The sequence below is a fragment of the Lolium rigidum genome, unplaced genomic scaffold (assembly GCF_022539505.1).
Source record: "Lolium rigidum isolate FL_2022 unplaced genomic scaffold, APGP_CSIRO_Lrig_0.1 contig_42592_1, whole genome shotgun sequence".
NCBI lineage: Eukaryota > Viridiplantae > Streptophyta > Magnoliopsida > Poales > Poaceae > Lolium > Lolium rigidum.
In genome coordinates this window covers 28,337-34,336 of record NW_025900542.1, presented here as the reverse complement: position 1 = coordinate 34,336, position 6,000 = coordinate 28,337, and positions in this window count along the sequence as shown.

Below are 6,000 nucleotides of genomic sequence, written 5' to 3'. Positions count from 1 at the left end.
CATAGCCGTTCTGACCATGACGATATCGGCATCGGCATCGTTTGGAGGCTGTGGTGCTCGAATCAAGTTGGGATTTGTTTCTCGTAGGCCAAAATGAATTTGAAACAAGTTTCATGTTGAAGGTTAGGTAACGAAAGTTTGTAACTATCCCAAAATTATACTAGCGCCATGGTGAGGTTCTTTTTGATAGAGCTATACGGTTGGGCAAACTTTTTTGACACTTTTTAGATAGGGTTCCTTGTTGTTACACGTATGGCATCATGTATGGAAAATTTGGGGTCATTTGGAGATGTTCGAAAAAATCACTTTGCTTAAGCGCATGTCGTTTCGTCTCGCTGAAACCAGACTTTTCTAACAAGGTGATTTTTTCTACCTTCTCTAAATAACCTCAAATTTCATACAGCTGATCTTCTATACATAGATAGATAGATTGTTTCGTTTTTACATTTTTCGAACTTTTTATTTCCCTTTATAATACCCAATTGATTTTCGGGTCAAAACCTCGAAAAACGAGCATCATGTATGGCATCATTTTCACCCTAAATTTCAAATTTTCTGAAACTTTCCCTTTTAGATATTCCCTGTTGTTATAGGTATGCCATCATGTATGCCAAACTTGGTTAGGTCTCACTGAAACCAGCTTTTGTAACAAATTAGGTGATGGTTTATCTTTTTTTTTTGCGTGAAAAGTAATGGCTACAACAAATCGGTTATGGTTTATCATATTTTTTGCGTGAAAAGTAATGGCTATAACAAATTGTTGATGGTTTATCATTTTTTGCGTGAAAAGTAATGGCAACAACAAATTTGTGATGGTTTATCATTTTTTTTTTTGCGTGAAAAGTAATGGCTACAACAAATTGTTGATGGTTTATCATTTTTTGCGGCAACAACAAATCGGTGATGGTTTATCATTTTTTTTTTGCGTGAAAAGTAATGGCTACAACAAATTGTTGATGGTTTATCATTTTTTGCGGCAACAACAAATCGGTGATGGTTTATCATTTTTTTTTGTGTGAAAAGTAATGGCTACAACAAATTGTTGATGGTTTATCATTTTTTTGCGTGAAAAGTAATGGCAACAACAAATCGGTGATGGTTTATCATTTTTTTTGCGTGAAAAGTAATGGCTACAACAAATTGTTGATGGTTTATCATTTTTTTGCGTGAAAAGTAACGCCTAAAATAGTTTATAATTTTTAGCGCGTGAAAAATAATACGTGAAAACCGCCCTTCGACATACTTAGAGGGTGGAAGCTAATTAACCGCCAACAGAGAGAGAGAGGGGTTATCCCGCCCGTTCCCTATATCATACGATCAACGGTCGGCGGGCACGATCCGCGTGACATGGGCTAGACCAATCGGGGCGATGATGCACGTCTGCGAGAATTTGTGAAGAGAGAGGGCAAAGCCGAGTACTATCAAGAAACCAAGGGCACTCGAGTAGTAAATAGACTAAGGGATTCAAATATGAGATTTAAAAAATGGAAAATGCGTGTTTTGTACAATGAAACCCATCTTGGCCTACCTCAAACTATTTGCAATACAAATCTACATGAGTGTGAAAATTATGGCCTCATTTAGACAAAGTATGATTTGGGGGAAGCTGTTTTGGGAAGGGCTTATTGTGGAAAACCATGCACCTTCATAGCTACTAGGTGATTTGAGAAGTGGCAATTTGTGGTAAAACTTGATTTATCTATGATTTATCTATGATTTGAGAAGTGGCAATTTGTGGTAAAGACTCTATGAGTAAGTGCCACTCTTTTTCGGATTTTTTTGCACATTAAATGACTCATTTAACTAGTTAATCTCATTTGTTGACTCTCTGTTGACCAGCCACTTGAGGGTAAAACTGAGTATATTGCACTAGCCAGTATTAGCACTCGAGAGGAAAATTGAGCACACAAAAAATGCTAGTATAAGACTCGAAGGTATACCTGAGTATATCTAAATTTCCAGGGTTAGACTCGAGGACACGTGCAATTGTTGACGCGTAGACGCGGGTCGCGGTGGAGAAGTCGAGACGTGCAATCGTGGACGCGTGTCGCGTTGCGAAGTCCAAGACGTGCAGACGTGCACCTGTGCACGCGTAGGACGCGGGTCGCATTAACCACCCCTCGCCTTTATAGACGCCTCCTCGCACTCTCTCTGTCACTCTCACTCGCTCACGCATCGCCAACTCTCTCACGTCCCATCATCTTCTCCAAAGCAAAAAACCCTCTCCCTCTCCCTCTTCCTCTTCCTCCGCCGGAGAGATGGACAAGGAGAATGCCAATCCCATCGTCGAGGTTGGCTCGAAGCGCGACGCCTCCATCTTCGGCGCCGTCCCCTCTACGGACGACGCCACCGCCGCCGCCGTCGCCGGTGCATCGGAGGCTGCTGCCGTCGGTGGCAGTCAGATCCCAGCGGGATGGGAGCCCTACGACCCCGTGTCGTACGTCCCGCCCCCGAACCCCTACGACACCTCCCTGGAGGACCCATGGAACGAGGTAACTACGGTTTGCTTCCTTTTTTGTTCCCCATTCCTTTTTGAACCCTATTTTTGCTGGTGTAGATGGATCCGTAGATGGATGAGTATTGGGCTAATATTTGCGCCGATTTTATTCCATTTTGTTTTGATCACTTCTTGATTTCATTTAAGATTTGGGGTTCGGTTGTTCGGTTAATTTATGCAAGTAATATTGGATCTCAATCAGTTAATTTATGCAAGTAATCATGGGATCTCAATCGGTTATTTTATGCACTAATCAAAAGATATCAACCGTTTAATTTTGCAAATAATCTCGAATGTGTTCAAGTTCAGATCTAGAATCTGTTTCTTTGCCTATGATGAATGGTTGGGCACAAATTTTTACAGGGAGGGTTCAGCGAACCATTGCTGTGTACAAATCTGTTGTGCATGAGCTTTAGTTCGCTAACTCCTTCCCTGTAGATATATAATCATGTCCACTCTAACTGAGGCTGGCTCTGTTTTTCTTAACTTTGTTATCATGTACGTTAGTCATCGTTGCAACTCATTCACTAGTTTCTGTTTGATATGGATCGGATGTACGGCAGCGACGTCGGTAGCGACGAAGAGGAGGAGGACGTCAAGACTCGCCAAGTGTCTGCGGAGGCTGCAGGTCGGCCGATACATCTCCTACTTCGCCAAGGAGGTGTACGAGTGCCCCTTCGCACCGGGAGACTCGGCGCCACGGACTTCAACCGCCTCGTCACGCATGCCGAGAACATCAGCAACACCTTCCCCAAAGTCGGCACGACGGTGAACGTCCACTCCTTCCGCGTCAAGCACGGGCGCTCGGCATGCACCTCCGCAGCTTGCGGCGGGTGGAGATCTCCGCCGGGCGCATGCCTCCGCTCAAGCCCAAGGCTCCCAAGGGGAGCAAGAGCAACAAGTGGAGGCAGAGCCGGATGGGGTAGGCGGAGTCCTAGACGTGTGCTGCTGCTCGCTGCTGCCTCCTAGTTTGTTGTTGGGATCCCTTTGTTGTTAGCTAGGGATCCCTTGTTGTTATGTTAGTATGATGGTGCTTGTGAAGAACTCGTTACTATGTTGGCTGTTGTGTATGCAGCCTATTATCTATCCATATTATCTAGGGATTATCTATCCCTAGTCTACTATATTTTGTTGGTCGTACTTAGTTTTCTTGATTTACTATGATTGTGAATTTATCGTACATTATCCTGGAGATTTGCTTCTAGATTTAACTACATACATATGGACCAGAGGGAGTACTAGATTTGCTGCCATATTGGGCAAACAACGAGGGCCAAAAGGCACAAATAATTGAAGAAAGTCGAAATGCAAGCTTCTCTAGATTTTATACTAATTTGGTGAAAAGGACAGAGAGAAAGAGGGGAAAAAGGTGCACTTAATAATGCCAATTTTGGGCCGAGAGAGACAGAACCCAGCTCCTGCTCACGTGCAACCAAACGCTTCTCGTCCTGTCCCACGCGGTCCCTTTCTACCAGCCCCACGCGACGCGGGCCCACACGACGCGGCCCCACACGTGACAGAGCGGTCAACTAAACGGGAATCCTGCCGTCTGAGCTGCTTCTGCGGGTTTCAGACAAACGTTTGGGTAAAACTGAGGAAAAACTAAGGAGCTGGGGAAAACTGAGTACAACTAAGGACCTGAGGGCACGAAAATAGAAATCCCAATATATTAACATGGGGAGGAACATATTTACTAGCTATACCATCTACAATTGCAACATGTCCTAGAATGCTTTTTATACCTGATGTTATGTGTCATGGATAGGGGTGTAAAAGGATAGGATAATTGCTGCACCGAACTCGTTTTCGAGTCTATTCTGAAGAATCCATATGTGGTTTGTGAAAGATCGAGATGTCGCCTAGAGGGGGGGTGAATAGACAATTACAATCTCTTGCGGATTTGTCTTGTAAGAATGCGGAATTAAACTAATGTTTAGTTTACAAGCACAAACCCTAAATATGCTAAGCTCAACTAAGTGTAACAATGGCAACTAGAGCTAAGCAAGATAGGCACAAGATATATGTAGCACAAGTGATAGCAAGATATATGTACTTCAAGCACGATGGCTATCACAAGGTAAGAGAGCTCGGGTATAGAAATAACCGAGGCACGCGGAGACGAGGATGTATTCCCGTGTTCCCTTGCTTTGCAACAAGGTACGTCACGTTTGGAGGAGTGGAGGTCCCACGAAGGATTCCCCGCGCCACGAAGGCTCACCCTATTCTCCGAACCACACCCACGAAGGATAATGTCCCTTTCCTTATGGTTAGCTTTTCCTCCGCTCCGGAGATGGCAAGCTCCACAACCACTTCACAAGCTCCACGAAGGAGAAGCCCGGGCCTCTTCACAATCTTCTTGAAGAGATCACCGGAGCACCAACCGCCAAGCCAACTAGGAGGTTTCCCTCCAAGAGTAACAAGCTCACGGTCTCTCACTCGAACTAATCATGGTGGAGAGCTCAACACTATGCAATGATGCAAAGCAAGAACACTAGAGGTGTTCAAGTCCTTCACTCTCAAATCCCACCCAAACAACAAATGCTAGGATGAGATTGGAGAGGAAGAACAATGGGGAAAGTCAACAAAAGACTCCAAGATCTAGATCCCAAGAGTTCCCCTCACTTAGAGAAGAAATGGATTGGTGGAAGTGTAGATCTAGATCTCCTCTCTTAGATCCCTCAAGAATTAGCAAGAACTATGGGAGGAATCAAAGGGGAGAGCAAGTTCTTCAAATGGAACAATGGAGGTGAGAGAAAGGGAAGAACTAACTCAGCCCAAGGTGGAAGAAGGGATATTTATAGCCCAAGAGCAAATATAACCGTTGGGGAAAAGTTGGGCTGAGTCAACCATCGGAGAGGCCGGTCAACCGGGCCTGGGACCGGGCCGTCCGGTTCAGGACCCGGTCGGACCGGACCACCGACCGGGCCATCCGGTCCACGAGACCGGTCGACCGGGCTAGTGACCGGACCAAGCTGAAAAGCTTACTGGATAGTGCCCGGATGGCACCGGTCCAGGGGCCGGTTTGAATCCGGGCCATCCGGTCAGACGGCCGGTCACGCCGGGATAGAAACCGGGTCAGCAGGAAAACATGTTTTACTAAAACTCTGATAACTTTTGTGTCCGGACCCCGATTGACATGAAACCAATTTTGTTGGAAAGATAACGACGAATAGAACCCCAACAAAAACTGAAATATGGAGACTCCTCACAGAACATTTTAGATGATTTTAGAGAGGGAGTCTCCCACCGTCAAGAAACGGTGAAGACGTCCAAACTCGAAAACGCAATAGAAGATGCATGCGGATTCCGTTTTCGATGAACTTGGGCTTGTTGTAAAGCTAGCAACAAGCTCAAGAACCTCCCACGGAGAAACACCAAGAAGCAATAGGGATATGCAAAGTATGCAAAGGATTGAGCTCCCTAAGACGATGCGATCAAGTTACCCAACCGAGAGCCCCTCTTAATAGTGCGGCTATCTATCCTATAATCCGGTCTCCCATCAA